General features: G+C 35.8%; 1 long non-coding RNA gene across 1 annotated transcript in view; it reads left to right on the top strand.

Moving 5' to 3' along the window:
- The window catches only part of LOC116651428 (uncharacterized), a 55,316-nt gene that overhangs the window by 2,833 nt on the left and 24,510 nt on the right, over positions 1-27,973 (top strand). The window contains exon 2 of the long non-coding RNA XR_004304431.2: positions 26,654-26,860. This is a non-coding gene — a long non-coding RNA (uncharacterized lncRNA). The remainder of the gene's footprint in view (positions 1-26,653; positions 26,861-27,973) is intronic.

Raw genomic sequence — 27,973 nt, forward strand, 5'->3', positions numbered from 1 at the left:
TAGAAAGAGGTCTGCGCCAAGTGTGTGTCTACAGGTGATAAAAGCAATATGTTTTCATCTATCAAGGGTTTTTCCCCTAATTGAAAAGCCAGACGGCGACGGAGTCGGTGTGCGGTCCCTCAACAACTCCTTGAGCTGTTGATGCTCAAGTGTTGGGCATATCCATAGCATTAAATGCACTGCGGTCAGGTAGAAAATTTTAATTGGTCATGCTCGGATTACATATTCAATGGGGCATCTCGCAATGTGTGGTGCGTTTTTCCTATATGCATAATCAACTGAGCTTCATATAATGAAAAGTTATGTGATAATTTCTGGCTACTCATCATTATTGATATTAATTTTATACACCCTGTAACCTTAATCTGTATGACGGGTATAACGAAGCTGTGAAACTGACAGAACAGACAGGGATTACGCCATAATATATCTAATATATTTAATATTTATATTCAATATATATGATATATATATAATTAAAACCGACAAGATTTTGTAAGGCTTATCATAGAAAATTAATGTGTGTACACAACCGCTTGTACACATATTTTTTATATCAAATTGCATATAGTTTTTCGTTTAAAATTATAAAAAATAAATAAATTAGGCGCCGCCTTTCGATTATATTTCTTATTTAGGGTATTTACATGTCGATTAATTTCTGACAAAACCTTTTCTGATATTTTGGTATTCTTTATTAGGGTTGTAGCGCATTTTGACCTTTTGTTTAGCTTTGTTGCCTAAATTCTAAAAGGGTTTCGGTTATTATATTAATGCGTGTGGATGACCGATTCGAATTATGTGTTTATCCTAAAAAGATTACTCAATTTGGTAGTGTGCTATAAAAAATATTTGTGAATCTAAAAGATACCAAAGCTAAACATTTTTATAAACAACTTTATTGAAGCAAAAAATAAAAAAATAAGCATGAAACTCATAAACAAATTTAAAACAGAAAAATATTCGCCCTCAATGGGGCTCAAACTCACATTACAAAATTTCTTTTGCTCTTATAGGTTCTGATATCCTAGCGTTCACACATACAGACGGACAGACAGACAGACAGACAGACATGGCTAGATCGGCTCAGCTATTGATTTCATAACGAAATATTCAAATCTTTCTATTGAATATTCAAAATCAAAATCTAGGCCCAGCATTGGTCTTCAATTGGTATAATTGGTATGCAGGTATACCTATTTTTTACATATATTACATACCTATTCCTAAGATTCCTATACGTAATTTGTTCGTAAAACATTGAGTGTTGCACACATAAGTCTCTTCCGTTAACTATTCAGACCAGTAACAGCACATGCAGGAAAAAATGGAAATCAGCACAATCAAATTACATAATCATGTTGGTCAGTCAACCGAATTCTTCGGTCGATATGCACACAATCGGATACGCTGCGCACAGCTTTATAGAGTATGCCGAATGTTAATGGCAATAAAAATGAGTAGGCCAAGAGAGAGGTGGTGGAGAGAGGAATATTTCTTTTTCATGTCGGATCTATCCCGCTCGGGCTCAGTCGACAGTCGATGTGGCATCAACTTTAAAATGCAATTGCCACACATTTGTAAAATGCCTCGCTACGAATTGCATTTGCTGCTGCTGTTGCTGTTGTTGTTGTTGTTGTTGCTGTTGCTGTTGCATCTCCATATCCTGGCCATATGAACAATTATGTGTTTGCACTGCAGCAACAGCAACAGCAGCAGTCGTCGATTTCGATGGGCAGTAAAAGTGCATTCGATCGAAAAGTTTTCATTATGTTCAGACGCCGGACTCGGATTCGGACATTTGTGCGGCATCAGGGGCAGTTGGCTAGGGCAGGTGGCGGAAGGCAGGAACTATCTACGCTTCAGTTCATTTATTTGCAGAATGCACAAGCCACTGCGTGTGTGTGTGTGTGTGTGGGAGTGTGTGTATAATTCTGCCAACTATTTAGCACTTGCACAGTGCAACGAAATGGCCTACGCACAGAGCCATGAAATTGAATCGCAACTGTGAAAAGAAGAGCATTAAAAAATGTAAAAGTAACAAATTGTTTTGGCAAGCCGAAAACATAAATACTCTGCATTTCATATGCCCTGGGTGTAAAGCTGCTAAGGAAAGAGAGAAAAAAAAATCGAGCACTTGCACATTTTCGTGAAGTGAAAGTCGTCAAAATGGTGCAAGACCAATATTAATTAATCACACCTGGCTAGGTGAATTGCCAAAGTGATGCTAGAATGTTTTAAGGTCTGAGGCTTATAGTTTTATATGATTATATGGTAGATAGACTTCTTGATTAAGTACTTAACAGTTGATAAACTGAAGGAGCTCTATGAAACTGATTTGTAGATAATAGGATGCAAGTATTGGATTAAGAACTTTTGACTGCCCAGGTTAGGTCCAGGCATCATTTCTGCTGTTTGTTTTTATAATTAGACAAGGCAGAGTCTATCAAATTTGGGTGATTAAAAATTTCTGATTATGATGATGTTGATTAGTGATCAGCATCCATAAATGAATTATAATGGTCAGGTCTCTTCCTAAACACACACAGCGCTGCAAGATAATGTAATCTTGGCAAGCTGAAAAGTCTATCTGATTGGTTATGGCTGAAAATTTATTTATTACGGATATATATTATTATTATTTAGCTTGAACCCGATGGGATAGTAAACAAAGAAGTTGCTCTTAAGAATCATTCAGTCAATTAAGGACTAACTGATTGATCGAGGTGTTTTACTTTTATCCTTAGGGTAACAATTTTAAACTGTTGTTGTTTGCTGCTGTTAGGCGCGTCATTTGTAAGCCGCTTACGCCACAGTAATAACAGCAACAACAGCAAAAACAACAACAACAGCAGCAACAACAACAACAATTAAGCAACACGCAATAAACAACTATTTACCAACGGGTCCTCGGCATATGCCGGAAGTTTTGGCCAACACATTTAAATGATAATTATTATAATTATTTACGGAGCGTCAGACGCGTGGCATATGCGAAACATTTTTGGTTCCGTTGAAAAGCAGCAGCACGATGCCACGCCTCATTTAATTTATGCCGCCTACGCTGCTTATGTTTGCGCGTTTGTGTGTGTGTTTGCATTTGTGTGTATGCTTAATATAGGCAACAATGACGTTTTAATTATGTGCAGCGATTTCAGCTTTCAATTGCACTGAGCCAACATTTTATCTAAATTTGTTTATTCATTATTATCGAAATTGAATTTAATTGAGACACAATTTTGAATATTTTCACTCGGGATGCGATTAGAACAAAAGGTCAAATATTTGGAACATTGGTGGGAATTAAAGTTTTTAGCACTTTTTGCGTGCATTTTTGAAGAGAAGGCAATTATTGTATTATTCGATTGAATTTTACGTTACTTTTATATATCAAGTTTAAGGAAAGGGTTTTTAAAATTCCAAATAATATAAAGAATTTCTTAATCGGGCACATATATTTATCAAGTTGTATTGTGAAGCAATTTTTATAAACTGTTTACGATTATATAATAAAAATATGTTATTTATGACCAGATGGACTAGATTCCTTAGTGAACTAAGCGGTAAAATATTGAAAGTAAATATAAATTATAGCCTTGATATTGTTTTTATGAAATATGGCTGTTGGTTTGCTGAATGATCATTTTATAGATGAAATGTTGAGGGTTTCGTTAACTATTAGGAGTTTCTAGAGTTTTTTCTGTAAACAAATTTATTAAAAAGAGTTAAGGCATGAAAAATATTCCAAAAAAAATATACTTATATAGAAGATAAAATGTATTTACTTATAGTGTCTGACTAATGTCTCTGTAATTAAGATAAGCGATTTACTAGCTTAGCACGATATACTTTAAAAATCTTAATATTTTAATATTTTATTATATTGCTATACGAATCCAACTCTTAGCGCAATTAACAAGAGCTACCGGCAAACTATAGCCGCAGCTTCCTCTTTTTTATAATTTTATTAAATTTTAAGATCTGGGGCCATTATCAATTCCCTTTTGTTGGGCGCGTTGGCGTTTTAATAGGATTAACAAAGAGAAATATCTCAAATGGCTGCCAAAAATATGTAAAGATATTGATTTTAATGCGGCACTGAAAAGAAAGCGTTGACAAAATATGTTTACCCAGGCGAAGACCCCCAATGTTGCACGAATTCTGTTTTTTTTTTGTTTTTTTTTTTATGGCAACAGACTCCAAAAAAATGTTAAGATTTTAAGCGCATTAAAAAAGGCAAATGAAAGAAAAACTCGCTCGGGTCATAAGAAAGCGCATTTGTCAGTGTGTTGCGTTCGAAGCACTTTGAACTGGAGCATCAAACCGGCTCGAGCGGACTGCAACCATGTTGCTAGCAATATCTATGGGCAGCTAAAAACTCACCACGGACTCACACTCAAACTGTGTTGGTTCAATCGATCTGAAACTGTAAAGAATATGCCTCAAACTGTTGAGTTGCAACTTGTTGAGAGCATTTCACTCGAACTTGGTATGCCGTGTGTTACAGCAACATGCATGCACTGCAACAATGTTGCTGACACATTCGGACAACTTCGTGCGCGCTGCGCACAAAGAAGAAAAAAACAAAGCCGAAGCCAAAACCGAAGCTTGCTACGAACTCGAGCTGAGTTTTTTTCTCCAAAATAGGCAACAATATAGAACTTATTGCGTGTGGAATATGATGCAGATTTTCTAAGGAAATTCCAGAGTGAAAGTTTGTACAAAAAATTAAGTTTGATTTTTATAAGACTTTATAATATCTTCAAAGTCTATAAGATTCTGTATAAAAGTTCAAATTTAAAAACTGTTTAAAATTGAATTTGATTCAATACGGATTCATGATTTATGTTTTTCAGAAACAATAAAAGAATATTTTTGGAATTTTAAAATGAACTTATAAGGGAAATTTCATAATTGTTTTCTCTAGTTCATTTTTACATATTTGAAAATTAATAAGAATAAATAAAAAATAGAAACATATTAAAATTTACGTTTCTGAATTACTTACAACAGTTTTTTTTTTGGGAATACAAAAATGTTTTTTTCATTTTAAATGGACAGAAAATGTATCTTTATGATAGCACATATGTATCTTTATGTACATAAAAAATAAACAAACAAAATTAATTTTTAGTGGCAAATAATAATTAACATGTTTCCTCTTTCATATACACACGCTTTGAGTCAGCTTGACGGAACTCAAACATTTGACGCGAAAAACATTTCTACAACTATGAACTTTTATCGCGAAATACAAATTCTAATAAAAATATATAAAATATATGTACATATAAATTGGGTTATTAAGACCATTTCTTACATGTACGAAATACATTTAAAGCTGTTTATGCTGACTGACTGATTGACTAGTGATCAACGCACTTTTTAGAGAAGCTTCCTTTGGAGTCGAAGACTTCACAGTATTCAACAATAATGTAGCCATCTAAGTCCGCCTTGCAAGCAGAATTAAATTTTTATATATTTTATATATACACACGGGATGTTTATTTAAGCTGTAATGTATTTGAAGTTGGGACACTTATGGAAATAATTTCAGAGCTACTCGCAATTGAAATATTATTCTTTTAAGCCAAGAGATGCCAGGTATTTAAACACTGTAGAATTTAATCATATAAGAATTTGTATGATTTGTTGACTTTTTTTTAATATAAAATACATAAATACAATTAAATATTTAAAATATTCTCTATATAAAAACTCTTATTCTGTGAGCAATATTTTGATTTTCCAAACTGCAGAATTGCAGAACGTCAGAATTCCTATATAGTTGTTTTAGTTTTCTGTAACATATTTAAATAAGTAAACTTTGCCAACTTTGAGGTTTTTACCTGACGCTGACTGATGCGATGCGATGTGATGCGAGACTCCGGTCGAGCAGGTGGAAAAGCTGTTAATTGGGCGCATTTGTTTTGGGCACGCGTCGTCGCGTCCATCTTTAATTAGTTATTCATACGAAATTTTAGTCGACAGACCAGAGAAACCAGCCAATTTTTTAGCTGTCGGTTTTCCTCAACTTCTTTTCTTTGCGCTATTTTGTTTTGCGTTTCTTATGGCACGTTTATGTCTGGACTTCTTCATCTTGAGCTTCACTTCAAAATTATCATTTTTTTCCCACGCCCCACGCAGGTTGTTATGTCCTGGCGCCATTTATTTGCCGCTGAGTGGGACGAGTGAGCGTCAACTACAACAAAAATGTATTAAAAAAAATAAATAAATTTTGGGTTATGCGTTGTTCGAGAAAAGTGAAATTAGCATAAAGTTTTCCTTCTGTTTTTTTTTCTACTTCATTTTGGCTTTTGCTTCGTATTTTTCACTCGCAACTTATTGTGGCATCGTTTTTTGTTGTCTTTCTTTAAGTGTAATTTCTTGGGTGTTCTATTTCTGAGGTTGTTTTTGTTGTTATTCCTCAAATTTTTGTGCCATCAACTTTATGACGCAAAACTGTTAAAGAATTTGTCATTTGTTTTTCCTTTTTTGTTAACTTTTTGATTCCACAGTATCTAATTTTTGTTGCTCGATAAACTTTAATTTATTTGTTTTAAATTTATGATGGATATTTAGGATAAAAAAGAAAGGTCCTAGTTTATTTGAAAATTGACCGAAAGTGTTATTAATTCAATTATGACTTTATTCTGCTGCAAAGAATATTAAGCTTTTAGTTGAAAATTGTTTCAAAATATTTTGTTTTATTTTGTTTGCTTAAAAAATGTTGCATGAATATGTCTTGCTATTTATTTATTAAGATAATAATGTTGGGTATTTAGGTTTTCACAAACCTTAAAACCTAAGAGACGATAATGTGTTTTCCGTAAAAGTCTTTTGATAAGTAAAGTGCTTTAAAAAGTTGAGAGTTGTTTAATTCTTGCGAAATTGTGTCCAGATATTCGGATCAGCTCCGATAGCCATTCACTTAATTAGCTTAATTGCGAAGGGTTTTTATGTTTATTAATTGCATTATGGCTAATTAGCTTTAATTTATTTAGTAATTATATTTTAATTTTTGCAATATGGCAACATATTTTATACACATGCATCTATATACTTGTGCAATTATGTAGGCTTGTGTAAAATAAAAATACAATCAGAATTGTTAATGACACACGGCGCCCCGTACATATACGATTTGCATCTGGTTAACTATAATGTAGATAATTTATTAATGCAGAGTGCAACACAATTTGTTGCATGATGCATGTAAAGAGGATTTAATGCAAGCCCGATGCCATCGATATAAAAACCAGGACAAGCCGACATGAACTGAAGCTGAATGTGTACAAGCTGGTGAAAAGGGATAAGCCAATTGCTGGAATGAGTAAGTACAACAAGAGCGTTAACATGTGTACGAGTTGCATACAAATATATGTGCACGCATATATATATATACACTCAGAGAAAATATTTGATTTTCGTGAGATCGTTTATCGTTTGTTCGTGATCGCTTTGTTCAAAATAAGGCCAAATAGGGCTCAGCGAATGCAAAACATTAAGCTTAGCTTTAATAATTTTTTATGTTCAATAAAATTGCATAGTTTTTATTTGCACAAAAGCTTTTAAAGTTTTTTTTTTTTTTATCGGATGGTGTATTTGATTTCAATAAATACTGATAACGTTTATTTTAAATTTAAATTCGAAAATGCTCAACGACTTTTCGCTGTGTATGTTGCACAGTCTGGCAGCACATTGAGCGACTAATTAAAAGTGCCAACAGTAGAAGATGCCCATACAAACAAGAGACAAACAGATAAACATGCAAACAACTGTGACGACAACAAGTTGATTTCTGAATGAACAATGAGCCAAAAGGAAGCTGAGCCAAAATTACAACCAAAATAACAAGTCGCACACATTGTATGCAAAACGTTCACAAAAAGTTGTCTAAGAACCACACCCTAATACTCTTTGTAGGGCATACATTAAACATGATATCTACAACACTTTGCAATGACAAACGCATTCCTATGCAGCTCACGTAGTGCTCCACATACATATCTATATATATATATATATATATATATATTGGCACCCATAATTCTTTCAGTTTTAATTGCACATCTGACAACAGGTTGTACATGCATTAATTACTTTGTATTTTAGTATAAATAAGAAGAAGAACAGACCCTAATATGCATTGCATATTAATTCAATTACACACTGTTATGTAAGCTGTCCGACAAAGTTGGGTAAAAGAAATTATTAGTCGCATGGATGCAAAGTCCGAAATGTGTGGAGGAATGTTATCAAAGAAGAATTGTCTTTCATATTCTGAATTTTATTTTTAACCAAAAAAAAGGTTTAAAGGTTCGCCTAATATACTTTAATGGTCTTATATTTTTTCTTATGGGATAATTATTTTAAATGCAAATAATAATAATGAAATAGAATTGAGATCAAGGATACGTATAACTAATGGATTAAGTTATGCCAATATTCAGAGATATCAGATAAATAGGTTTCTTTAGTGTCTATTGACTTGAATATACCCTTTTGTGCCTAGCCACGGGGTATAATAAGCTATTTGTAACTAGAGGGAATGTCAATTGCTGCTCCGAACTGTTCCTTTGCATTTACAGTTAACTGAACTTTGCCTTCTTTTTCGAGGAGTGCGCGGGCTCCACTTGTGTAGTCCGACAATTGGGTCGTGGGAGGGGTAAAGGAAAATTGGCGAAGGGCAAGTTTAATTCTAAACAAATTTAATTGAAAAACTTTTTGGACGCTCCACTGATGCCAATGGTCAGATTTGGGCAAAACTGCACAGCCAGCTGAAGCTGGTGGAGCATTTTCCAATTCCTCGAGCCACAAAAGGATACAAATGCATATGAAATTGTTGCAAAGTTGCAGTTGCAGTTGCAATTCCAGTTGCTGTTGCCATTCGCCATCCGCTCGTTGCAGTTGCTTGTTTGTCGCGATACACTTGAGGACCGCTTGGCATTTAGTTTTCCTAGCTCTCCGACTTTCTTGGCTTGAATCTCACTGCATTGGCCAAGGGAGCTGGCCAATTTTTGCTGTTGTTGTTGCTTTTTTTTTGGTACTTTTTTATTATTTAATTATTTGCTGGCCCAAAAGTCAACGGAGTACTACAAAACTTTGCAGTTCTTGATGAAATTTAAATTATAACTTTTTGCTGCTCTTTGTTGCTTGTGGAAGATTTTATTTCATTTCTTATGAATTATGTTTGCAAGATTTGTCTCGGGGCATTGGCTTTTGGGTATTGCTCAATGAAATTATATCAATTCAATGAACTTGTGTGCAATTCGATTATGAACAAAGTTTGTTACCTAACACAAAATCGACATCGATTTTATAGAAAAGGGGTTCAGTAATTTGAAAAATAAATATTAATTAAAAAATAATAAAACATAATAACTAGCATTATTATGATTATAATATTATTTAAGACAAAGTTATAAAGGCTTTATCCAACAAACTGTATAGTTAGCGTATATATATATAAATTTGTAGCCGGACTTAGTGAAGCTGTTCAATAAATCACGAGGCGCAGTAGGTAAAATTAATTTGAAGACTGAAACTAAATCTTTTGATGACTTACATAGAGAAATTATAATTTTAAGAAGTATAGACATTTATTTGAATACAAAGTAAATCGTCAACCAGCGCAGCTCTGACAGTCAGTAATGTCTAGGAATTAACATTTTAGTTTTGTGCATATAATAAATTTGCTACATATGAAAAGTAAAGCTTTAATCTGCTACAATAATCTCTTAAGTTGCAGTCTGAATTAAATATTTAATTCATTTATTGTAAATACTACATATTTTTTTTAATACATTTTCGAATATTAACTTTAATGTTACTCTGCGCTTCATATTTTAATCGACACTCTTTGATAAATCTGCTTGAATTTTATTTAAAATTTAAATATTTTCCATACTTAAGCTCATTTAAACGAATCCGTTTTCTCTTTCTATCAGCTTATTTTGTCGCATTTGTTGGTATTAAATTTGTGCTCTGGAGTACTTACAGAGCTTTGCTCTGCACAGATAGTTACTTAGCTGCAGAATTTTTTTTTTAGTATTACAGAACAGTATTATTTTCAATCAGACCGTCCATACACACACGCACACACACACTCGTACACGCGCGCATATACACTCACACACACACACACTCGTACACACGCTCTATTGATAGCCAACCAGATCGTTGCGATATGGAAATGGAGATGAATCGCAGCTATTCAACTATAAAATGCCGTTAAAATATCCTAGCTTCAACTATGTATGTATATACATGTGTGTGTGTGTGTGTGTGTGTGTGTGTGTGTAGAAGCAGACAAAAGCAGCTGGCCGATGTGTATGTGTGTGTGTGTCGCATGACTTTAGATATTTTATTGGTTTGAAGCGGCTGCCGCAGCGCGCACTATTCAAAGATTTATATGAAAACTCAAGGATCAAGCTGCTGCTTATAAGTAGTTGCATGTGTGTGTGTGTATGCGAGTGTGCGTGCCTGTGTGTGTGCTTGTGCGTATCTGTGTTAGCATGACATTTGTCAACTGCAAGTGGCTGCCAAGGAGCAAACTTGCATACAACTGCTCCGCGTATGTTGACGACCAAGTTATGTCCTTGCCACAAATTCATATACTTACCCACACACGCCTGCACATACAGTGAAGCATGCTCATGGTTGAGTACAAAAAATGCCAATGCCAATATTATATTATATATTCAAAACATAAATTATAAGACTTAGTTACATCAACTTTTTCGATCTTTAACGATATATACTCAATTGATATACTACAGAAACTGACTTATTGTGTGTCTAATCATATATATACATATTTGAATCTAAGCACAGAAACATATTTTAAAAAAGGTATATTTGTTATTTTTAGTTTTATAAAATTCAAGTATTTACATATTTAAAAGTCGGCGTCAATCCTTTTAAATATGTAAACACTCGAATTTTATAAAACTTAAAATAAGAAATCGATTTTATTTTTTTTATTTTATTTATTTTTACTAATAATATTTTCAGTTTCTTATTTAATTACATACAATAAAATGTCACAATTTGCTTATTTATTAAATTTAAATGTACAATCAATAAATAAACTTATAAATCTTTGCTAGAGATAAAATAGCTATAAGAAATATTGCTAAAAAATATTGAAAAATAAGATGCAAAATTTAACTTTGAAAAATATAGTTAATTGGAGTAAGATTTGAAATTGAATAACACACACTACATTTAAAATAGTTAGCTGTACGAAATATCCCTATAATTATTTAAATTATTATAATTAATTATTAAATGGATATATATTGAGTTTAGTAGTTATAGTATTGTTCTACTGTTACTATCTCCGATATGTATCGCTATGTGCTGGCATTATGCGAATTTTTATTTTAATTTTTGCCTTTTGTATGCTCACTTCAAGTCTCCTGTTTATGCACACACACACACACACACACACATGATTACAAGTATATGTGCGTTGTTATGTGGGTGTGTGTGTTCATGTACCTATTGAAGGCAGCTGAGTTTCAGGCCAAGAGCCCAAAAGAAAAATGTTCGCAGAGTGAAGGATTTTTTTTTTGATTTTCTATTTTTTTTTTGTTATTGGGTGCTTCTGTGGCCCACTTTGTTGGTGACTTGCAACTTTTTGTTTTTTGCCTGCAGATTGTCGTCGTTGTTTGTTGTAGTTGTTGTTGCTGCTGTCTTTTTACACTTTGTCGCATTGCAAGGAAGTGTGGAGCACTTGAGAACTACTTTTACTTTTGTATACGCAACACTGTACGTACGCTACCACGCCCGCTGCCCCTTTTACCGGTCCCACCTGCTTTGGTGTTTACAACAAGTTTTGGCTTTGGCTCACATACATATCGCATATCGTCGCCTGCTCAAGCACCTGCCAGACAAACTAAGTTTTCCTTTGCAACGTCTTAAAGCTCTTCATTTTTTTTCGAACGTCCTTGCGACTTGTAGGCGTATGTATGTGTGTGTGATATGCAATTAATGTGACCTCATATGTGGCAAGTGGCGGATAAAACGTAAAAAACAGCTGAGACAAAGTTAACAAGATCTTCACGATGAATTTGCGCAAAAAGAACAATTTTGAGATTTCAGTGTCAATGATAAAGTTTTCCGTGAGTTGGGTTGATAAAATTATAAATTATAATTAAAGAAAATTGTTGATTTTGCTTGCGATTTTAAAAGCAAATAAATTTTGTGCAGTCTTCAAGGGATAAGTTTTCAGATTCTTGGTTCGCCTTATAAGCGAGTGTACAGATGAAGTATTTACTTAAACGATGTATGTTTGATTGTTGTATTAAAATCACAAATAATAGTTTATATTTTTCTAATAATATAACTCATTAGAATTTGTTTAATAGAAGTCGTTTAATGCAAAAGATTTTATTTCACTTTTACACTTTTGCATGGAAAATAGGATCTGTGAAATTTTAAATATCTGTGAAAATAAAAAAATTACTACATAAACATATTTGTTGAGCGTTCTCTGAACTCAGGCTTTTGCTTATTTGCAATATAATATTTTGATTAAAATCCATCCGATTTTGAGTATGGCCAAGTTTAATCTAGCCTTTAATTCTCATACTGCTTGTTTGCTTGAAAATTATGCAGCAAATTATGAACAGCTCTGTTTAGTGGGGAAGAAGGGTAAAAAGCTCATTTAAATGTCAAACTGCCACGCCCCAAGTAACAAATAGCAATAGTTCGATACACACCCAGGACAATAGAACCATCAAGTCTAATTAGCCAGTCACAAGAAATAATATCGATAAAATTGTGGTAACGGCAGAGACACTTTCAAAGCGATAGAAGACTTTCAAAGATAATAGCTGACAATAGTGGCAAAAGGATAGCGAAGAGTAGCATAGCAAAGGCAAAGGAGAAGCAACAAAATGAGATAGCGAGAGGCACAGGGTTGACAAGGGAAGGGAAAACTTTTGACTTTGGGCCTGTCAGGTGTGTTTTGCAGTCGCGACATTATTAACACGTGACTGCAAATTTTTAATTGCCTATTTTAATTGAGGGACTGAGCTGGCAGGGGGTGGTAGCCAACAGGAAAGCAGTTATTGTTCTCAGTGAAGGCTTGGCATCTGACATTAAAATAAGAATGATAATGGCAATAACAATAAAAGTGTCCCAGACTGAAATAAGCTCGTAAAGCTTAAAATAAGCGCAGTGAAAGTAGTGAAACAAAGCAACAACAACAAGAACCACAACATCGAAAGCAACTAAACAACAACACAACATAAACAAGAACCGCCAGCATCCACAAGCTGCAGCTAAGGTAAAGTCATAAAAAGTTAAACATTGCGCATACGCCACACTGGCCCCATTTTTTTTGAGTATTTTTATTTTATTTTACATTATTATTATTCTGTTTTTTTTTCACACTTTTTTTTTTTTGCTGTCTGTTGTTCGTGTAGTCCATAATAAAGTTGTAAAACGCAACTATGTATTTATTGGCCATAAATATTTTTGCTTCATTTTGTTTTAGGGTTTTGAAAAACATCAGCTTTATGGAAATTGTTTTAAAGTTCGCTTCAAGTTGTTGCTAAGTAAAGTTTTTCTTTATTTTTTATCGGTGTTGAAAACCATAAAAAGTTCAAGAATTATATTAACAAATCGCGGTACATTTTATAAATAAATTCATAATATATTCCTTATTAAAGAAACATATCAAAATGTCTAAAAGAGTGAGAAAATATGTGTGAATGCGAGAAGTGAAGATGGTTTCTATTTGGTCAGTATTGGAGATTGACGCATATTATCATTCTCTCAGAAGCTTTCCTTAAAAAGCGAATGTTAACATATGTGTTTATATTTTAGAGGGATCGTGAGATATAGTATCTTGGGGGCCGAATAGTATATTCAGTGTTTGCTCTGATGTCTCAGCAGCTGACCTATTTTATTTATAGTAAGGGTATTTTCTGAATAGATGCGGCATATTCGACTAATACACCGTAGAGGTAAAATTTGTACTGGAACTGTGGGAACATTTGCTTAAACATTTAGTGAGAGTCTATAAATTGTTTACCATAAGAACATACGTTATATAAAAGAATATCATTCCATAAATAAACATAATACGTATAAAAAACAGTCTATATACCAAATATAATCTGCTTGCCTAGAAACTTTCTGGGTTGAATACGACATTCACCGACGCAAAATGGGATAATCAACAACAAAGAGCTAAGATATTTATAAGAAATGTTTTTCATTGCCTGCTGGCGCACATAATGTTCTCTAAATTGTGATGCTTCACATTACCGAGTTTTATGTGTACAGGGTATATAAATTGATGCAATGCGAGTTGTCTATTCATTCTATAACTTGGTTACATTTGCCACCAACAATCCCGAGTATTTCCCAGACATAAAAGTCACACTCAGCACTGGGAGAAGAGAAGCACTTTGCTGCAAGACTCGAGATTTTGTTGGCCAGTCATAAAAAGGCGGTGATAAGGTGCATTGATTATGCGGCGCCTGCTCGGCCCGTGATCAAATGCTCATTATAAACCACTAAAAAAATGCTTAATTACATAACAAGTCGAGCAGCGAACGACGCACAAAACGCCTGTAGAAGTTGTCAACGTTGTCGGAACATTTTCTTCCACCTTTGTGTTTCTGTTTTATTTGTGTTTTTTTTATGGAGCACTTAAAAACTTGATGGAACACTCGCACAGTTGGTTGGATAAACGTGTGGTGGTCGACCAAAGTGTTTTGCCGGCCACTGGCAGCCCCGCATTGCATGTTGTTGTTGGTCAACGTCTGGGTCATTTGGTTAGTACTCAAAGTGCCATAAAACCCATGTGGCAATTTCTGCTCCCCTTCCCAGTTGGCGGAAAAGCGTCACGCGATTTTCCAACGGCCTTCGCATGCCCGTTGCGCATTTCTGACACGCTGTTCCGTTCTGTCATCCAATTGGGCAAAGAAGTTTCGCTTTCACTTTTTGGCAAACGGTACTCCAAACTACGGCCACTGCGGTATCTTGGCAATTAGCTAACAAATCGGACATGATTTCTAGTTCTATAAATGTATTAAGATAAGACTTTAATTATATTTTGTGAATACTGGCGAAAGCCGTATATACTTAATGTGCACAGGTGTCTGGCAAATGCTTGAGATTGTATTGTATTTCGTAAAAGTATTCTTATAAATAAAATATGTATAATAAGTATATAGAGTTCTTCAGTTATTTAATTTAACAGCTCTTATGTTCTGGAAGATCTAGATATTGTATGCAAAAAGGTCACTTTAAAGTTTATAAACGTAAATAGAATATTCAGAATAGTAAAATATGCTAATATTTAATATAATTTTCATAGTAATATCTTATCTTTTGTAACCATTCTGAAGAATGTGTCAGTAATTTAGATTTTTTCTTATTTTAAATTCTTAATTTAAAACTATACTCTCTGCTAGGGTCTGTAGTTATATATATTTAACAGCCTCAAAAGATTGATAAATTAGTTTATCTTTTATATTTCTCCCAATCCACTTCTTATGTCTTCATCCCCCTGAGTTCGCAATGCAAATGACAGCCGACAGTTGGTGCACTTTAAATAAGCATTTCGAATAGTCAACTATGATAGGAATATTATTCATATATATCTTGTTCAATAAACGCCTCAAAGTGTCATATTCAAAAGTTTGCAAGTCAGGGATCGAGTGAATAAGTAAGGAGGGGAGAAACAAAGGGAAAAGGAAACCAACAGGCGACCAACTTAAAGACAAAAGCATTTGCCACACAATGTCCTCTGGTATGCTACAAGTTATGTCAATAGCCCCGGGATGAAATTGTGGGCACAGGCTGGGACAAGAACTGGCACAGTTTGAGTTTTCTAGCCACAGCATTGGGCCATGTATTCATGTATGTATGTGCCCATGTCAGCAGAACATTAACGGCAACAATAACAAATATGTCGGCCCATCGAAATTGAAGTGATGAAGTGTGGTACAACCAGCCAGAGCGTCACCTCGTAACCCTCTAGAAATCCGGCAACATTGACGACTATTGTTAACAGGCGGCGAATATTGTACATGACAGCCTGTGCAAAAAGGACTGAACTGATGCGGCTCGTGAAACTGGCAGAGCGAGCTATTTGTATTTGCCAGTCGAAACAATAAATCCACTTGACGCAGGTCCGAAGAAGCACAAAAACCCAAGCCAAGCCAAGCCAAGCGAGCCCAGGAAAACCCAAACAGAATCAAAGCGAAGCACTTGACAAGCCAAAAAGCAAACGCTAAACAAAAAGAGTTTTGACGCCAGTCAAGTCAATTCTAAGGATCTCAATATGTGGAGCAGGGGTCAGTGTTGGACAACGTGCAAGAGCTGAGTTATGGCAAAGAAACAAGGTAACGCATGGGCTTAACCTCTGAACACCAACAGGAACAACTGACCCATTGATGGAATCGGGAAATTGATTGACTTGTCTTGACCTGACGTCAACTCACTTTTTGTATAAAGCATTTGGGTTCTTGACTGCATGTAAATTAATAAGGCATGGCTTTTGCTTGATTTGTTAGGAATTTATTTCTGAGAAAATTGAACAATAATTTGCACAATAATTATATCTTATAATACACTGATAGCCTTATAATCGATACTTACACAAGAAAACCTATAAAATTTCTGCTATAAGGCTACTTTCAAAAAACATTATTTCAATCAAGAATTGTTGGGATCATGATGTGCTTTCAGTTATTATATATAAGTGGATAACTTTAGAATTTATCTTTATAATTCCTGGCCTACACACTTGCAATTTTATTCTGCACTTTAGTTGACGTTAATGTAATATCAATATATTTTAGTAGGTATAGGTATTTTTGCTTTGATAGTTAATTAATTTTTTATTAAATTCTTGAATACTCCTTAACAGCTCAAGTTCGATAAAATGGCGCCTGTTATAAAGGTACTTGATAATTTTATTCAGCATCCTTTGTAGCTGCTTTTTTTCTTCGTAATAATCCTTTGACTACGCTTTGTTGCTGGATTTTATTGAATATTCATTCAACCGGAACTTGAAGCTGGCTGAAAGCAAAGAAACAAAAAAAGGCATCTCATTATCGGAAGTCTTGGTTTTAGTGCTTGCTTCGACTTTTAGCTGTGCCTAACTTTTCTTAACTAATTTATTAAGCACTAATTGCATTTGGCACTAGACTCAATTAATCAATACCAGAATACGAGAATATTTTGCACTTTGATTAATTGGCCCCAGGAAAATGGGGAAAAATGCATTCAAAACTGGACAAAGCTGTCCACAACTCGAATCAATCTTCGTTCGCCTTACTTTGACTTATCACGTTTTCTTCGCTCCCGCTCTTATATTCATTGAAAAGGTCCCCAGTTCCATTTGGGCTCCATTTGACTACATTTATGCGCCTCGTTTTTGGCTGCCATTGACGTGGCTGTGCAATAGCTGTCGCCTGCAGTTTCCGCCCCCAAGTTCCATACCCTGTTTCTTAAAGTTATTACGGCGTATGTTGGTTTTTTTTTTAATGTCCCACTGTTAGATAATATTAAAGCCAGTTAGCAGTTATTTGTATTTCGTATAAAGTTTTTTCATATTAAATTATGTGTATTTTCCGAATTTAGTTATCCCTCTGCAAGCAAACTTATATTTTCCTTTTGTTAATGGCTGATTTGGTGAATTTAAGTTCGATTGTTTAATAAATACCAATAAGTTAAAATCAACTTAAGTTTCTGCTATTATATATCATCCACAAGAAGATAGGATATGAAACCATCTCTTATAATATCTGGAAATCAAAGACAAAATTATTTTCCTTTCGTAGACAGTAATAAATATATATTAGGGTATTCAAAGTGGCACCTACTTTGCTATGCCTACTTCCCTAATCTTAATCATCATAGTCTTAAGAAGAATAAATGTACAGAAAATAAAATATAATAATAATAATTTTAATAATCTGACAAAGCGAAAGCTAGCAAGGTTGACACAATCATTTACGACTGGGTCGAGGTCGAAGTCCGTTAAAAACAAAAAACTGTGTTTTGTGAAAAAGTGAAAAAAGCGTTAATTCAATAAGTGATGGATTCCATGAAAGATGAGGAGCGCTTCTTGAAATCTTAAATAATGAGAACTAAATATTTTTCGCAAGTCCGCAAAATATTAAATACGTATTAATATACGTTCTACCTCCGTTTCTCTTTTTACAATATTTTTCCTTCATAATACGAACAGAGTATCGTTTGATCGAGATTGTCCAACTGCACCCGTTCTACTCGTGCATTTCTTTTTGCATATTGAAGAGATGCTGACATTTCTGGCTGTGTCGTTTTTACACCCAGACCTGCAGCAACAAAAACAACAACAAATATAAAGGTGGAATTATTCGAGTGGCTGCGTCGTATGTTGTCGTCTGGCTGCGACACTTGAGACTGACATATAGAGAACATGTCTAGCTGCAAGTGCGTTTGCAGCTTGTTAGCCAGGCAAGCTGAATGTTGAGCGAGCAAAAGTGACAGAGAGAGAGAGGCGAGAGAGAGAGAGAGAGAGACAGGGTGAGCGAAAAAGAGCTAGAGAAGACCAGGCTCATTGTCACAGCCAATTTGGCGACTGATATTTACCATTTAGTTCAATCAATTTGCCACAATTTCCGCCCGGGTAGCTACCCTATTGAAACCTAATGGCACAGCTCAATAGCCCCAACCGCTGCCAGCGGCACGTAGGTCATTGATCAGATCTACGCGACAAACATAACAATGAGATGGCCCAGAGTCCGGAGACCAAAGTCAGAGACTTTTGGGCACGTAGCCGTGAGATTTGTAACTTGTTGAGAGCGTTCCATGGTGCTTGCCAGATTTTTTAGTTTATATATATTTGGGCATACATAGGTAGGTATTTCTGTTGGCCCTTTTGGTTGATTATTTTTGCAAGTCTTGACTGCAAGCTGCAACCTGCAACCTGCAGCAGTCGTGAGTTATGACATAATGAGCCACATTTTTGGCCACCGCATTTTCTATTAAAATTCAAGTGTGTGGCCCTTGCGCAAATAAGCCGCTCCTTCGTCCTCTTTTTTTTATAGCCTTGTTTTGGGTGGGTTGGGGGTGTGCTCTTTTGCCAGCGGCGGAAATTACATAGTAAATTTACCACAAAGTCTATGAAAGCTCCAAAAATGTTGGTATGTGTAGTCTGGCTGGCAAGCAATTTAATTACAAAATTAAAACGTGGCAACTGCAGTGAGAAACAGGAACGTGGCAATGCAGACTTGAGCGACGAAAGGGTACGGTTATACATATATATATATATATATATATTAACAGACTGTAGTCTTCACAATTTCCTGCATTAAGTGGAACATCAAGTCAAATAGGTTCAAGGATAATATAATTTTTATTGGTATCTTTGGTGAGGTGACTTCTTTTTATATACATTTTATAATATTATATCGTCAATTTTTGCCATTTGATATTTGAAGAACACATTGCTTAAAAATTGGAAAAATCTGCAACAGTATTCTTTGCTTCCAACCCAAAGATTATTTTACGCAAATATACTAAGTATTTGGGACACTATTGGCATGCTGCGTATTGTATGTGTGGGTGTGTGTGTTTGTTCGATTGTTTGTTTCTGTGTGTGAAATTATTCATAAAGTGTTCATGCCATAAACAAATCTGGATTGTGGTAACAAGAAATTGCAGGTTGCCAGTGCAACTTAGGCAAACGCAATAACAAGCGGCAAGTATATCAAAAACACAAGCCGACACACACACTAATACAGCTGCATCTGCATATGTATCTGTAGCTGCAGTTGTATCTGTATCTGTACATCTGTGAAACCACAAATAAGCCCAAGACCCATCCAAATCAGCCGCATGCATTTTAGGAAAACACAAAAACCCAACTTGGACTATCCGAAGCCTAGCTCCCCCTTACCCCCTCATATTCACAAGCCCCGTCACCTTTCACCTGCTACCACTTGTCAGGACCCGGAAGACTGTGGCAAATGGTCAGGCAAAAATATGAAAATACAAAATGCGGGCTCATGTGGGCGGTTCGGGTAGTGGGCGGTGGGTGGGTTGGTTTGGTCTGGTATGAGTGGGTGGTTACCTATTTGGCACCTGGGGAAATCAAGCAGCTCTCATGCAGGCCTTGTTCTCCTCGGCTTTTGGTGTCGGTCGGTCTCTGTTGTTGCCACTTCAACTGTAACTGTAAATGAAATGAAAACGACCACAGACAAATAACAAAACATGACAACAAGTTCTGACTGTTTGTTTTTCTTGTGGGCGTGGCATGAGCATGGGCATGGGGGCACCCGGTCGAGAAAGCGAAAACAACTCAAGCGTCTCTGAAGTTGGTAATTTCATTATCAAAAACATATGTGAAAATAAAAACTTCTTTCAAGGCTGCACATGGCATAAATTCTTGGCTGCGGTATCTGTTCACAATTTTTGCTATTTTTCAGTCAAGCTTTTAAAGTTGTTCATTAACAAAAGTAAATATCAGAAATTTAAAACTTAAGGCTAGCGTGAAAGCTACTCGGAATATCAATATTTTTTTAAATAATGTACACAAGCTTGAACAAAAATAGGCGAGGTCACACTGGGATAGCTTCCAGTTAGGTATCTTGCTTATATATTCAAACAATGGTTATGATCTGACATTGACGGCAGCTCGACCGCAGCTGCCAAGCCTTAGCTCAAGAATCGCCTGAAGCCCTTTCACCTGGCCATCGATTTATGTGCATTTGACTTTAGTGGTTTTATTTGTTGTGCGAGCTGGCCCCATGTGGGTATATGTGTTAGTCAGCGTGCTTAGTAAAATTATGCGTCTAATGGCTTATTTATACAGTGGCAATTATATAATGTTCACAAATTTATATTCATAGAAAATTGGCTTAAAGTAGATTCAACTTTGGTACAGATAAAAATCTAGGGAAATTCTGGTTTTGGAAATATGCAATTGTATTTACTAAAATTAAATAACATCAATTTTAATTTTACTTGATTTTTATTATTATTTTTCTTCCGAAAAGTTGTCTAACTTAAATATATAAAATACATTTCATTTTCTTAAACATTTTTTCAAAAATATTTTTAATAACAATGTCCAAAAATAAAATAAGGTTCATGGTACGTGGGTTACACATCAATTAACCGAGCTTTTAGTTTTTACTTTTTTTATTTAAAAAAAAAAAACAATTACATTTTTAGTTTATAAAAATTACCGTCAAAGTGTAGAATAGTGAATAAAATTTGGGTTTTTCAGTCAAGGCGGTTCGGCTCAAGATCAGTTTTCAATATCAGCTTACATAGCTTTCCATTTACGTTATACTAAAGTCAAATAGTGATAATAAAATAAATATTTAAGTGGATTTGAAGCTTTGAAGCTGAAGTGTATGTAAATCTCAAAGCCCATGATTCTCTCTCAAGCTTAGCTGTTGTCGCCACTCGTCTACATATACTTGACACTCACTGTTGCTTATAAATAAATGCGTTAATCTATTAAGGCCATAACGACATCGTTGGTTCTAACAACCATCCCCTGAACAGCCCCTTTCGAATGCGCATTGACGCATAGTTAGAAAAAACAAACACGAGGCTGAGTTGTCGACAGCAAACAATCTGAATTTCTGCAGGAAAATGCAGGCGAGCTTTTCCACCAGCCAACAGCTAACAGCTAGAGGGGCCGCCTTCAAGTTGTCCCGCCATTTCCGCCGCCCCGCTTAGAAGGCTGCTGTTTGCATTAAATAAACCAGGGTTCAGCTGCCAAAGCAGCTGAGCTGCTCCCAGGGGCGAGGTTAGCGGCGGTTGCGAGGTGGCAGGCGTCAGTTCTAGCCGCAATTTATGTCGACTTCACTTCCGGTCTGCGGGAAATAACTCTTGTTGGCCACAAGCCGGGCAGGGCCTGCCTGGGCTAGCCCCCTCCGAGTTGCTGGACTGTGTGCGGGAATTTCTTGTCATCATTTTCCAGCCAGCTGCAAATTAACTTGCATAATTTAAGCGCTAGTCGGAAAATGTTCAGCCCAGTTCATCGGGCGCATTTAAAACATGATGAAAGCACTCATTTCGCCCTCTGGCCTTGCCTACTAAATTATTTCGAGAACATAGCGCATAAATCAACACAGCGGTCGACTGGTCTCTGGCCTGCCCAGTTGGGTCAATCAATAAGCACTGCTCATGAGCTAGGGTATATTAATCAATCTGATTTTCATGTTAAATTTTATTTATTAATTTTGTTTACCTTTTAAATTTTATAATTATATTAGCTTACGGCCAAGTAGGTAATAATACTGCTTGGAAAGAAACACAACATTTTTGAGGGAGCAAATATGCTCTTAACATTATATATTAACTTAAGTTTGCGTACCTTGGACTGAAATGAGGTCTGTTTTGGGAATTTTTAATATATTTATTAGTCGCAAATGAAAAAGTAAAGTAAACCTTAATAAAAATTATATCCCGTCGATTCGAACTTTTAAATTCGCTAGATTCATTTGATTTTGAACCAGTATCATGTAATTTTTGTTCCCTTGTCAACACTCATTGGTTTATTTTTAAGAAAAATTCAAATATTGCTTTTTAATTTATCCTGTCGATTGCAACTCTGAGAAATTGCGTCATTCGTGTCATTTGGTGGCGCCAACGAGACCGGGAAATAAGTTCAAATCTCCGACATGCATAAATTGTGTGACGCGGTTTTCTGTGTGTTCGGTTATTCGCAGTAAATCTGCGAATTGTTAAGCTAAATCCAAAAGCCAACTCCGAAGCCAATGACTGCCACTTGGCAACATATCAAGGAATAAGGATGCGACGGCGGCTCGTTGCCGCCATGAGAATTTACGAGTGACAGAAATTGTCTCTGTGCCGCATGCAGCATGCGGCTTGCAGTTGCCTGTTTCCCGTTGCCAGTTGCCAGTTTCCAGTTGCCTCACAGTCCTTTTTACAAATTCGGAACATCCAGCTCAGCCCCAGTTACGCTTAATGACAAGACAAATTATGAAATTTTTAAGATGCTTAATTTTTGTTGGGTTTTTCCCTCGTCTTTGGCAGGCATTCAACTAGAAGCTGAAACCCAGTTGTTCCGAGAGGAGATAAGTGGAGAGGAGAGTCACGGGCCGAGGTTTGTTGGGTTTTCTTTGGGCATTAAGTATTTATGTTTGTGCCAATTTGGTTTTCCTCTCCGTTGCAATTAGACTGTAGAACTGCATAATGAAATACCAAGTACAAAGGAACTGAGCTCATCGATGGTTTTGGCATATTGAAATGGGGGTTGCATATGAAATAGGAAATAGGACCTTTGTGTGACAGTAAAATTAAGTTTTAAGTTTAAGGCAAAAATGAGGTTGAATTAAAATAGAAGGTATAGACTACAAGCCAAAAGGAGATTTTAAGAAATTGCGGTAAAAAAAATTTAAATTTGTACGCAAATAATGAAAAAATTTAAGCCTGGCACTAAAAATATAAATTCTAATAATATAAGAATATATTCCCCCTTTTATACTATATATAAGGTCTAAATAGTATCGTATTAAAATGTATTAAAATGTAACTAAGCGATAATATCGTACGATAGAAAAATGTCCGTGTGTTCAGCAATAACAATTAATATAAATATTATTTAGCAATTGAAGATGATATTTAGCAACTTAACTTTATTCAGTGGCTGAGTGTCTTTCTACGTCTTAAATTTAAATCAGTTTTGTGAATAAGCATCTTTGCTTGGGTCTTTTATCTTTTCAACAATGGGCAGAAACTGTTTCCTGTTTATGAACTCTTTTAACCAAAGTTCAAGAGTCCATTTGCAAAGCTGGCACAACATGAATAACTAAAATTGAATTTCCTTATTAAGCGATCACCAATTGTGCATTTTTACTTTAATTGCTTTGAATGGGAGAGACTTCAACTTGGGGAGTCGACGTCTTTCAGCTGTCATCTTCAACGCCCTGTTTGGAACATTCACGCACTGCAAAGCATCAAATCAAGTGGACTTTAACTTAAAATTTGCATAATTTATTGAGCAAATCATCAGACAAACAATATGTAAGACCCAGGAAACGGGAAGTAATTCAACAACAGACGGACACAACTTCTGGCACAGTCTGTCTGGCCGGTCTTCTCTCCCATTCTCTTACATACTCTGCCTGTCTCTTTCTGCGCTTAATAAGCAAATTAAAAACTATAGCAAAAAGTGTGCTTTGTGGAGAAACTCTGAAACTTTTGGAGTAGATGGCGGCTGTTTTGCTTTCGACTTTAGATGCCAAGTTGGCGTGAAACAATAAATCCAATAAAACACACATTAGCCGCGACACATTTGACGCTTAACGGGGCTTAACAAGTGCGAATACGAATCCGGCAACATTCAATGCCCCGCCTGCGCCACCCGTGGACAAGTTCTGTTAGCTGTCGCTTAATGCGTGTCGTTGCCGTTGCCGTTGGCGGGCTTATTTTACCGCATGCGGTGTGTTGAATGTTCTAACCAAAACCCAATCCGGCCACGCCACCCCACTACACGCTCAGTCCCTTTTAACTCGTCCATAAGCCATTCAACTTAAAAGCTAATCCACTTATTGGGGCTTGGGCTGACAGTGGCTCAAAGTAGTGACAACTGAAGAGCAGGTAAATCAACTGAAGTGCTGCAAAATGTCAGCATCTTAAAGTGCATACACAGATTCGCATACGGGGCACACGGGGCGTATGCGCAATGTGTGATTTAAATTGCCAACTTCGGAATTTGTAGCACATTCGATTGAAAATCACAGGCTGGCATAAAAAATGTGCACAAAAAAATACTAGAGGACTGTGCAATCAGTGGAGGAGTGCCAACATTTTTGTGGCTTTTGAAGTTCGTACCACTCCCACAGCTAAAATAAAAAGGAAGTGTGTGTAAAGGATTGCAGTTTTTTTGGTGCCCGATTTTTTTGCATTTGCTGATAAATGGGCCCTGTGCACTGTGTGCAAGGGTCGCGTGAAGTCAAATTAATTACACTAATTGACTTTGCAGCTAACAAACCAAAAACGCGCCACACACACGCACACATACGGAAATGTAATGGGACAAAAAGATGAAAAACCTCCGGAAAATACTGTCAGAGATTTGTCAGATATTCTTTGGGTTTTTATGCGCGCAATAGTAGTCAAATTTTATTTTAAGTAATCACTGTGGAAAGTGTGGGTATTAAAAATGAAACTACATTTGCTTTGAAAAATATATGAAAATGTTATCAAGAATTTGTGTTTAAAGTGCGCCAATTTATTTATTTGATAATTACATTTTAGTATAAGGACTAACACTATTTGTTAAACATAGACTTTAAATACAATTCAATTGCTTGTCTTGCACATGGATTAATGAAACGCGAATATACGCCAAGCCTAAGGGGAGGCATATGAGATTTACTTTTTCATATGCCCATAACAAAAGATCACTTCGTCATAACATAAACATGTACACATAGGTATTCGCATTTGATGCCATTCAATTTCTGTTCACGTTCTTTTCAATTTCCCTTGACGATTTTCAATTACTTGCTGGAAATGTATTCGCCAGATTGTCGTATGTCTATGGCCGTCAGATATATACTCATCGATTCGAATTTCAATGGCGGATGGCATTGCCATTTATATGGCATAATCATATTCATATGTGTGACAGCCGCATTAATTACTCGCCGTTGGCCTGCGGGGAAATCAGCAGCGGTATTTTGCACATGGCTGGCGAGAAAAATATTTTCGGGTAGAGCATTTTTAACGTACTTACTTTACGCTTGGTAAATGAAGTATACGCCATGTGGCCGCTGCCAGAAGATGTTGCTGAGCGGCCGGCAAATTAACGTCAATGTTAATTGCATGATTGAGTCGTCGTACTGAAAGGTTGCTGCTTCACTTCAGTGCCAGCTGCTATGGCATTAAGTCGCCATACATCCGTTATATGTTTTTTCCGCAACTCATCGATGAGCCGCTCCACCATGCATCCATTCGACAACTGGCACACGATTCATTCGAGAGCTCTCACATACTCATAGTCACACATATACATATACTGCTACTTATACTTATATTCACATGTGCATTCGCATCACTTCAGCCGCAAATGTCCTTTTCTCATTTTATCATGCATGTGCCACATTTCGGCGAGAATTTCGATTATATGACTTGGCTCTGCGGCTCAGTTAAAATTGTCGCTTATTAAAACTGAGGGATTTGGGGCCATTGGAACATACTTTACGTCAATTAAGCTGCTTAAATTTAACACATTAAAAACTGCCCAAAAAGCCGAATTTCGAACTTCAGAGACAAGAAATACGCCTGGACAAGAGTGCAAGCATACAAGAAATGAAAATTATATTAACAATTATTTTAACTATAACATTTAGGTATGTTACGTTGAGTTAAAGCCCATTATTCACCTGAAAACTAATATAAAAATTATTTATATGGAAATAAATATAAATATATGCATATAACACATAAATATAAACATAACAACTAAACAATATAAAATTGGTAAGAAATTCACATCCAATTTTATTGTTACAAATAAATATGAAAGGTAATTAGCATAATTTACAATAATTAAATAAAATAATTTAATGCTAAAGGTTTAAGTCAAGTTATATTATAGGTTAAGCTATCTATTCCAATTACTAACAGCTACTCCATCTTCTTTTAGCCACTTCAGATAGTTGTCCAGTTATTTTGACATAAATGGCTCACGTAAATGCCGCAAAACTTGAGCCTGAAGGATTGAGAAGGGCAAAGTGCTGAAAAAGGGCCATATTACACGGTCAATTGGAAACTGATTGAGTCTGTCCTTGAGCTGGAACACCAGAGCAGCAGACTTGAATGACCAGATGCAGATCGATGGCTGTCAGTGCAGGTAAAAATTCAATTCAGTTAAAAATTCAATGTAAAAACCCGAAAACTGAAAGCTGGCAACTGCCAACGAACCGACGAGAACTGCTCATGTACTTGAGATATTTTGTCGCTGGGTCGCCGCAAAGTATGCAATGCATTTTAAGGCTTCGTGTGTACATGGGTGTGTGTCTAGGAGGGTGTGTGTGTGTGTGTGTGTGTGTGTGTGTGTGTGTGTGTGTGTGAGGGTATTTCAAGACACATAAATAAATAATTAGCACATAGTGCAAGCGACATTTCACATATGCTGCATATGCTTCATGTTTAATGGCTGCTTAAAGTGCAATTTAGTTTCCAGTCCTTTGTGCTGACATAATGATGCGACCAGAACATAGAGCCCTGACTATTCAGGCTCTGCCGGCTTATAGCGTAACCAAGCACATCCGCGGCTTATAAAATTCTTGTTTACACTGCATCACATAAAATGACAGGAGCAGCGACCTTCGCATGACAAAAAAATGTATATATATAACAAAAAATAGAAGAAAAACGAAAAAAAAAAGAAAAAAACTGAAAGCAGCAGTCGATTATTTTTGCCTGGGTTCCTCGTCTCGTTTGCTTGGCTGCTGCGTACGTGCCTTGACTGCTTAATGTACTCGTTTGCTGTCGGCCTTTTAGGCGTGAAATAAGCTACTTGTTAAGAGCAAAAAAGAAACTCGCATGCTTCAGGCAATATGTTAATAACAAAAGAAATTATCAATTACCTGGCAGCGACAGCTGAGACATTTCCGGCCAGTTGAGCATATGTCTAAATTATACGAATATTTATGCCTGACTGCCAGGAGATTAGCAAAACATATCCTGTGAATCAATCAACTGTGGTCGAGCTGGACATATATATAAATCTAATGCTAGTTAACTTCAGGAAAATCTAAGAACTGTTTGGTTTTTACCCTACCAAATCCTGTTAATCACATGGTGCAATATTATGCTTAAAATTTAACGACAATTTTGATGAATGATGAAATACTCTGCATTTTAATTTTTGTATCAATCTCCTTGAAATTAAAAAAAAAGTTAAGCGAACACTTCAATGATTGAATGAAGTGTTGTTCAAATTGGTATAAGAGTAAAAACG

Source organism: Drosophila virilis, chromosome 4 (genome assembly GCF_030788295.1).
Source record: "Drosophila virilis strain 15010-1051.87 chromosome 4, Dvir_AGI_RSII-ME, whole genome shotgun sequence".
NCBI lineage: Eukaryota > Metazoa > Arthropoda > Insecta > Diptera > Drosophilidae > Drosophila > Drosophila virilis.